Raw genomic sequence first — 10583 nt, 5'->3', positions numbered from 1 at the left:
AACACGACCAGTGTAACAGCAAGTTTGTACATTCACATCTCAATCCACGACACGCCATACACAGACTCACGGCTCTCATGATAGCTCGGCCATCAATAGAAAGCCCGCACTTGGGCCACGGCACATGTCCATATCTGTCAATTACCCTGGCCTGTTTAACGTGTAGTAAAGAGGACGAGGTCTACGCAAAACAAAGCTAACTTTCACAGTTGCATGCCGTTTACTGTTGTAGTTAGATCTCTACGTCATCTAATATAGTACTGTATAGCTGAATGTCATCCTACAACGGTTTCGGGAGATCACGGACAGTGTAGCCGAAAGCATCAGGTCAAATACTGCAAATCCAGTCCATTCCCCATCTAACTCCATGTTAAAGCAATAGGATTCCCATCTTTTTCTAAACAAAAACGGTGTTGTTTTTTAAACGCTTCTAGCGAGAAAACTTTTAATCGGAGCTCAAATCCGTTGACGATTGATCGAAAGAGCGTGTCTTGAACTACATTTTCATGCAATTTGCACATTTCTAGCTGCCATAGTTCTCGATTAAAACGCCATTGAAATTACGTAATTTTTTTAGTTTTTTGCTCATATCTCAAAAAGTTACACAGATATACAAAAAATACAACCAGATTCGGAATCAGCAGCTCAAGATACATCAGAATTCGTTCAGAACAAATGAACTTTGAGAACTTTATGTGACGTCATAAATTCGACCAATGGCGAGCTTCCAGAGTTTTGATCGGAAGTGAACCATTTTCGCAAACTTTAAAGAACTCATGACCTACTAGTTGCATGTTAAATTTGACAATGATCGGTTCAGTGGTTCTGGAGAAGAAGATTTTTAAAGATTATACACAAAATCCAATATGGCGGCCGAACCACGTGACATAGCCAAAAAAAAAAAAATATACCCCTAGAAAATTTCCGCTAGATTATGTGTGCAAAATTTTGAACTTCTATGTTGAACGGTGTTGGAGTTCTGCTGCTAACAAAATCGAAAAAAAAAAATAATAATAATAATAATAACTAGAATGGATCTGCGAATAGCAGATCCTAGGCCGGGATCCCGGATCGGATCGATGAAGTTTTCCCCTTCATGTTCTGTGTTCGAAGGACACATGTTTCACATACACGGCTTTCAAAGTTTCCATGCGACCTTACACCTTTCGCCATTGAGGCAGTCGGCCGGTCATTTGCATTCCCTCGAATAGATTGGCGGCCTTAATGATGCTACGCTATGCCCAGTGAAAAACGGTCGTTCCTTGGCAGACTTAGCCCGCTAATTGTAAGAAATAAGGCAAAAACACGACCAGTGTAACAGCAAGTTCGTACATTCACATCTCAATCCACGACATGCCATGCACAGACTAACTGCTCCACTCATAGCTCGGCCATCGTTAGAAAGTCAGCACTTGGACCAGTTCACATATCCATATTTGTTAATCACCCTGGATTGTTTAACGTATAGTAAAGAGCACGAGGTCTGCGCAATCCAAAGCTAACTTTTACAGGTCCATGTCGTTTGCTGTTGTAGTTAGATCTCTACGCCATCTAATAGAGTACTGGAGTTAGATGGGAACTGGAATCAATGTCATCCTACAACCGTTTCGGGAGATCACGGACAGTGTAGGCGAAAGCATCAGGTCAAATACTACAAACCCAGTTTTGTCCCCATCTAACTCCATGTTAAAGCAATAGGATTAGCACCTTTTTCTAAACAAAAAACGGTGTTGTCATTTAAACGCTTGTAGCGAAAAAACTATTGATCGGAGCTCAAATCTGTTGACGAATGCTCGAAAGAGCATGTCTTGGGCTACAATTTGGTGCAGGTTGCACATTTCTAGCTCCCACAGATCTCGAGTTACAGGTCATTGAAGTTACGTCACTTTTTTGAGTTTTTTGCTAATATCTCAAAAAGTTACACAGATATGCAAAAAATACAAGCAGATTCAGAATCAGCAGCTCAAGATACACCAGAATACGTTCAGAACAATTGAACTTTGAGAACTTTTTGTGACGTCATAAATTCGACCAATGGCGAACTTCCAGAATTTTGACCGGAAGTAAACCATTTTCGCAAACTTTAAAGAACTCGTAACTTACTAGCAGCATGTCAAATTTGAAACCGATCGGTTCAGTGGTTCTGGAGAAGAAGATTTTTAAAGATTTTACACAAAATCCAATATGGCGGCCGAACCACGTGACATGGCAAAAAAGTGGAGAATTTGTCCCGAGGTATTCACCGCCAGAATATGTGTGCAAAATTTCAGACCTGTATGTTAAACGGTAAAAAAGTTTCCATGAGAACAAAGTCGGTGAAAAAAAAATAATAATAATAATAATAATAATAATAACTAGAATGGATCTGCGAATAGCAGATCCTAGGCCGGGATCCCGGTTCTGATCGATGACGTTTTCCCCTTCATGTTCTGAGTTCAAAGGACACATGTTCCACATACACGGCTTTCAAAGTTTCCATGCGACCTTACACCGTTTGTCACTGAGGCAGTCGGCCGGTCATTTCCATTCCCTGGAATAGATCGGCGACCTTGATGATGCTACGCTATGCCCAGTGAAAAACGGTCGTTCTTTGGCAGACTTAGCCCGCTAATTGTAAGAAATAAGGCAAAAACACGACCAGTGTAACAGCAAGTTTGTACATTCACATCTCAATCCACGACCTGCCATGCACACTCACTGCTCCACTGATAGCTCGGCCATCGTTAGAAAGTCAGCACTTGGACCAGGGCATATGTCCTTATATGTCAATCACACTGGCCTGTTTAACGTATAGTAAAGAGGACAAGGTCTGCGCAAAACAAAGCTAACTTTTACAGGTCCACGTCGTTTGCTGTTGTAGTTAGATCTCTTCGCCATCTAATAGAGTACTGGAGTTAGATGGGAACTGGAATCAATGTCATCCTATAACGTATTCGGGAGATCACGGACAGTGTAGCCGAAAGCATCAGGTCAAATACTACAAACCCAGTCCAGTCCCAATCTAACTCCATGTTAAAGCAATAGGATTCCCATCTTTTTCTACACAAAAAACGGTGTTGTCATTTAAACGCTTGTAACGAAAAAACTATTGATCGGAGCTGAAATCCGTTGACGAATGCTCGAAAGAGCATGTCTTGGGCTACAATTTCCTGCAGATTGCACATTTCTAACTGTCATAGTTCTCGAGTTACAGGTCATTGAAATTACGTCACTTTTTCTAGTTTTTTGCTGATATCTCAAAAAGTTACACAGATATACAAAAAATACAAGCAGATTCGGAATCAGCAGTTCAAGATACATCAGAATACGTTAAGAACAATTGAACTTTGAGAACTTTTTGTGACGTCACAAATTCGACCAATAGCGAGCTTCCAGAGTTTTGACCGGAAGTGAACCGTTTTCGCAAACTTTAAAGAACTCGTGACTTACTAGCTTCATGTCAAATTTGAAAACGATCGGTTCAGTGGTTCTGGAGAAGAAGATTTTTAAAGATTTTACACAAAATCCAATATGGCGGCCGAACCACGTGACATAGCAAAAAAGTGGAGAATTTGTCCCGAGGTATTCACCGCCAGAATATGTGTGCAAAATTTTAGACCTGTATGTTGAACAGTAAAAAAGTTTCCATGCGAACAAAGTCGGTGAAAAAAAAATAATAATAATAATAATAATAATAAGAACTAGAATGGATCTGCGAATAGCAGATCCTAGGCCGGGATCCCGGATCGGATCGATGACGTTTTCATCTTCACGTTCTGTGTTCGAAGGACACATGTTCCACATGCACGGCTTTCAAAGATTCCATGCAACCTTACACCGTTTGTCATTGAGGCAGTCGGCTGGTCATTTGCATTCCCTCGAATAGATCGGCGACCTTGATGATGCTACGCTATGCCCAGTGAAAAACAGTCGTCCCTTGGCAGGCTAAACCCGCTATTAGTAAGAAATAATGCAAAAACACGACCAGTGTAACAGCAAGTTTGTACATTCACATCTCAATCCACGACCTGCCATGCACAGACTCACTGCTCCACTGATAGCTCGGCCATCGTTAGAAAGTCAGCACTTGGAGCAGGGCACATGTCCATATCTGTCAATCACCCTGGCCTGTTTAACGTATAGTAAAGAGGACGAGGTCTGCGCAAAACAAAGCTAACTTTTACAGGTCCACGTCGTTTGCTGTTGTAGTTAGATGTCTACGCCATCTAATAGAGTACTGGAGTTAGACGGGAACTGGAATCAATGTCATCCTACAACCGTTTCGGGAGATCACGGACAGTGTAGTCGAAAGCATCAGGTCAAATACTACAAACCCAGTCCAGTCCCCATCTAACTCCATGTTAAAGCAATAGGATTAGCACCTTTTTCTAAACAAAAAACGGTGTTGTTATGTAAACGCTTGTAGCGAAAAAACTATTGATCGGAGCTCAAATCCGTTGACAAATGCTCGAAAGAGCATGTCTTGGGCTACAATTTCGTGCAGGTTGCACATTTCTAGCTCCCACAGATCTCGAGTTACAGGTCATTGAACTTACGTAACTTTTTTGAGTTTTTTGCTAATATCTCAAAAAGTTACACAGATATGCAAAAAATACAAGCAGATTCAGAATCAGCAGCTCAAGATACACCAGAATACGTTGAGAACATTTGAACTTTGAGAACTTTTTGTGACGTCACAAATTCGACCAATGGCGAGCTTCCAGAATTTTGACCGGAAGTAAACCATTTTCGCAAACTTTAAAGAACTCGTAACTTACTAGCTGCATGTTAAATTTGAAACCGATCGGTTCAGTGGTTCTTGAGAAGAAGATTTTTAAAGATTTTACACAAAATCCAATATGGCGTCCGAACCACGTGACATAGCAAAAAAGTGGAGAATTTGTCCCGAGATATTCACCGCCAGAATATGTGTGCAAAATTTCAGACCTGTATGTTGAACGGTAAAAAAGTTTCCATGCGAACAAAGTCGGTGAAAAAAAAATAATAATAATAATAACTAGAATGGATCTGCGAATAGCAGATCCTAGGCCGGGATCCCGGATCGGATCGATGACGTTTTCCCCTTCATGTTCTGTGTTCGAAGGACACATGTTCCACATACACGGCTTTCAAAGTTTCCATGCGACCTTACACCGTTTGTCACTGAGGCAGTCGGCCGGTCATTTGCATTCCCATGAATAGATCGGCGAACTTAATGAAGTTAGGCTATGCCTAGTGAAAAACGGTCGTTCCTTGGCAGACTTAGCCCGCTATTTGTAAGAAATAACGCAAAAACACGACCAGTGTAACAGCAAGTTTGTACATTCACATCTCAATCCACGACACGCCATGCACAGACTCACGGCTCTTATGATAGCTCGGCCATCAATAGAAAGCCCGCACTTGGGCCACGGCACATGTCCATATCTGTCAAATACCCTGGCCTCTTTAACGTGTAGTAAAGAGGACGAGGTCTGCGCAAAACAAAGCTAACTTTCACAGTTGCATGCCGTTTACTGTTGTAGTTAGATCTCTACGCCATCTAATATAGTACTGTATAGCTGAATGTCATCCTACAACGGTTTCGGGAGATCACGGACAGTGTAGCCGAAAGCATCAGGTCAAATACTACAAATCCAGTCCATTCCCCATCTAACTCCATGTTAAAGCAATAGGATTCCCATCTTTTTCTAAACAAAAACGGTGTTGTTTTTTTAAACGCTTCTAGCGAGAAAACTTTTAATCGGAGCTCAAATCCGTTGACGAATGATCGAAAGAGCGTGTCTTGAACTACATTTCCATGCAATTTGCACATTTCTAGCTGCCATAGTTCTCGATTAAAACGCCATTGAAATTACGTAATTTTTTTAGTTTTTTGCTCATATCTCAAAAAGTTACACAGATATGCAAAAAATACAACCAGATTCGGAATCAGCAGCTCAAGATACATCAGAATTCGTTCAGAACAAATGAACTTTAAGAACTTTTTGTGACGTCATAAATTCGACCAATGGCGAGCTTCCAGAGTTTTGATCGGAAGTGAACCATTTTCGCAAACTTTAAAGAACTCATGACCTACTAGTTGCATGTTAAATTTGAAACTGATCGGTTCAGTGGTTCTGGAGAAGAAGATTTTTAAAGATTTTACACAAAATCCAATATGGCGGACGAACCACGTGACATAACAAAAAAGTGGAGAATTTGTCCCGAGATATTTACCGCCAGAATATGTGTGCAAAATTTCAGACCTGTATGTTGAACGGTAAAAAAGTTTCCATGCGAACAAAGTCGGTGAAAAAAAAATAATAATAATAATAAGAAAAAACAGAACGATTACAATAGGGATCCCGTTCGGGAGAACGGGATCCCTAAAAAACAGAACGAATACAATAGGGATCCCGTTCCGGAAGAACGGGATCCCTAATAATAATAAGAAAAAACAGAACGATTACAATAGGGATCCCGTTCGGGAGAACGGGATCCCTAATAAGAAAAAACAGAACAATAACAATAGGGATCCCGTTCGGGAAGAACGGGATCCCTAATAATAAGAAACTAGAATGGATCTGCGAATAGCAGATCCTAGGCCGGGATCCCGGATCTGATCGATGACGTTTTCCCCTTTATGATCTTTGTTCGAAGGATACATGTTCCACAAACACGGCTTTCAAAGTTACCTTGCGACCTTACACCGTTTGTCACTGATGCAGTCGGCCGGTCATTTGCATTCCCTCATATAGATCGGCGACCTTAATGATGCTACGCTATGCCCAGTGAAAAACGGTCGTTCCTTGGCAGATTTAGCCCGCTAATTGTAAGAAATCAGGCAAAAACACGACCAGTGTAACAGCCTGTTTGTACATTCACATCTGAATCCACGACATGCCATGCACAGACTCACTGCTCCACTGATAGCTGGGCCATCGTTGGAAAGTCAGCACTTGGACCAGTTCACATGTCCATATCTGTTAATCACCCTGGACTGTTTAACGTATAGTAAAGAGGGCGAGGTCTGCGCAAAACAAAGTTAACTTTTACAGGTCCATGTCATTTGCTGTTGTAGTTAGATCTCTACGCCTTCTAATAGAGTACTGGAGATAGATGGGAACTGGAAGCAATGTCATCCTACAACTGTTTCGGGAGATGACGGACAGTGTGGCCGAAAGCATCAGGTCAAATACTATAAACCCAGTCCAGTCCCCATCTAACTCCATGTTAAAGCAATAGGATTCCCACCTTTTTCTAAACAAAAAACGGTGTTGTGATTTAAACGCTTGTAGCGAAAAAACTATTGATCGCAGCTCAAATCCGTTGACGAATGCTCGAAAGAGCATGTCTTGGGCTACAATTTCGTGCAGGTTGCACGTTTCTAGCTGTCCTAGTTCTCGAGTTACAGGTCATTGAAGTTACGTAACTTTATTGATTTTTTGGCTGATATCTCAAAAAGTTACACAGATATGCAAAAAAATACAACCAGATTCGGAATCAGCAGCTCAAGATACATCAGAATACGTTCAGAACATATGAACTTTGAGAACTTTTTGTGACGTCACAAATTCGACCAATGGCGAGCTTCGAGAGTTTTAGCCGGAAGTGAACCATTTTCGCAAACTTTAAAGAACTCATGACTTACTAGTTGCATGTCAAATTTGAGAACGATCGAATCAGTGGTTCTGGAGAAGAAGATTTTTAAAGATTTTACACAAAATCCAATATGGCGGCCGAACCACGTGACATAGCAAAAAAAAAAAAAATATACCCCTAGAAAATTTCCTCTAGATTGTGTGTGCAAAATTTTGAACTTCTATGTTGAACGGTGTTGGAGTTCTGCTGCTAACAAAATCGAAAAAAAAAAATAATAATAATAACTAGAATGGATCTGCGAATAGCAGATCCTAGGCCGGGATCCCGGATCGGATCGATGACGTTTTCCCCAACCAATAATACACGGCCCTTGTAAAAGCAAGCTTATGGAAATGTGCCGAATGTGGTAAATCTGCCTTAGGACATCTTTGAAAACGTGCATGTCCTGTGTTTGTTGACATAGATCAAAGAGTATTAGCAGACATAGACTACATGTGTAACGCTTTGCACTCAGTGATTTTCAGCTTTACAGCTGTAACGGATATCTCTCACCAGACCTCCAAATATGGTCAAAAGTTCGGCTTTATCGTCTTTTGATCGCAATTATGCGGAAAAGCTGTAAGTCGCCGGAAAAAAATATGTCCAAATTTATGATTAGGACGTCAAACTACATCTGGTAGTATGCTCACAATGTTCGTGTGTTCATCCTAGTCGCAAATGCATTCAAAATGCATCATATAACATGGGGACGTCAAAGTGCTAAACATAGCCAATCGAAGACAAGGCCTGCGAAAAACAAAGCTAACTTTTACAGGTCCACGTCGTTTGCTTTTGTAGTTAGAATTCTACGCGACCTAATAGAGTACTCTATAGCTGAATGTCATCCTACAATCGTTTCGGGAGATCACGGACAGTGTAGCCGAAAGCATCAGGTCAAATACTACAAACCCAGTCCAGTCCCCATCTAACTCCATGTTAAAGCAATAGGATACCCATCTTTTTCTAAGCGAAAAACGGTGTTGTGATTTAAACGCTTCTAGCGAGAAAACTATTGATCGGAGCTCAAATCCATTGACGACTGATCGAAAGAGCATGTCTTGGGCTACATTTTCGTGCAGGTTGCACATTTCTACCTCTTATAGTTCTGGATTAAAAGGCCATTGAAATTACGTAACAATTTTCAGTTTTTTGCTAATATCTCTAAAACTTACACAGATATAGAAAAAATACAAGCAGATTCGGAATCAGCAGCTCAAGATACATCAGAATCCGTTAAGAACAATTGAACTTTGAGAACTTTTTGTGACGTCATAACTTTGACCAATAGCGAGCTTCCAGAGTTTTAACCAGAACTGAACCATTTTCGCAAACTTTAAAGAACTCGTGACCTACTAGCTGCATGTCAAATTACAAAATGATCCGTTCAGTGGTTCTGGAGAAGAAGATTTTTAAAGATTTTGCACAAAATCCAATATGGCGGCCGAACCACGTGACATGAAAAAAAAATGGAGAATTTATCCCTGGAAAATCACCGCCAGATTATGTGTGCAAAATTTGAGACCTCTATGATGAACAGTAAAAAAGTTTCCTTGCTAACAAAGTCGGTGAAAAAAAAATAATAATAATAATAAGAAAAAACAGAACGATTACAATAGGGATCCCGTTCCGGAAGAACGGGATCCCTAATAATAACTAGAATGGATCTGCGAATAGCAGATCCTAGGCCGGGATCCCGGATCGGATCGATGACGTTTTCCCCTTCATGATCTTTGTTCGAAGGATACATGTTCCACAAACTCGGCTTTCAAAGTTACCTTGCGACCTTACACCGTTTGTCACTGATGCAGTCGGCCGGTCATTTGCATTCCCTCATATAGATCGGCGACCTTAATGATGCTACGCTATGCCCAGTGAAAAACGGTGGTTCCTTGGCAGATTTAGCCCGCTAATTGTAAGAAATCAGGCAAAAACACGACCAGTGTAACAGCCTGTTTGTACATTCACATCTCAATCCACGACATGCCATGCACAGACTCACTGCTCCACTGATAGCTCGGCCATCGTTGGAAAGTCAGCACTTGGACCAGTTCACATGTCCATATCTGTTAATCACCCTGGACTGTTTAACGTATAGTAAAGAGGGCGAGGTCTCCGCAAAACAAAGTTAACTTTTACAGGTCCATGTCATTTGCTGTTGTAGTTAGATCTCTACGCCTTCTAATAGAGTACTGGAGATAGATGGGAACTGGAATCAATGTCATCCTACAACTGTTTCGGGAGATCACGGACAGTGTGGCCGAAAGCATCAGGTCAAATACTATAAACCCAGTCCAGTCCCCATCTAACTCCATGTTAAAGCAATAGGATTCCCACCTTTTTCTGAACAAAAAACGGTGTTGTCATTTAAACGCTTCTAGCGAAAAAACTATTAATCTGAGCTGAAATCCGTTGACAAATGCTCGAAAGAGCATGTCTTGGGCTACAATTTCGTGCAGGTTGCACATTTCTAGCTGTCCTAGTTCTCGAGTTACAGGTCATTGAAGTTACGTAACTTTATTGATTTTTTGGCTGATATCTCAAAAAGTTACACAGATATTGAAAAAATACAAGCAGATTCGGAATCAGCAGCTCAAGATACATCAGAATACGTTCAGAACATATGAACTTTGAGAACTTTTTGTGACGTCACAAATTCGACCAATGGCGAGCTTCCAGAGTTTTGACCGGAAATGAACCATTTTCGCAAACTTTGAAGAACTCCTGACCTACTAGTTGAATGTCAAATTTGAAAACGATCGGTTTAGTGGTTCTGGAGAAGAAGATTTTTAAAGATTTTACACAAAATCCAATATGGCGGCCGAACCACGTGACATAGCAAAAAAAAAAAAATATACCCCTAGAAAATTTCCTCTAGATAGTGTGTGCAAAATTTTAAACTTCTATGTTGAACGGTGTTGGAGTTCTGCTGCTAACAAAATCGAAAAAAAAAAATAATAATAATAATAATAATAATAATAATA

The sequence above is a fragment of the Liolophura sinensis genome, unplaced genomic scaffold (assembly GCF_032854445.1).
Source record: "Liolophura sinensis isolate JHLJ2023 unplaced genomic scaffold, CUHK_Ljap_v2 scaffold_71, whole genome shotgun sequence".
In the NCBI taxonomy this organism is placed as follows: Eukaryota; Metazoa; Mollusca; class Polyplacophora; order Chitonida; family Chitonidae; genus Liolophura; species Liolophura sinensis.
Note: the sequence above shows the minus strand (reverse complement) of the source record.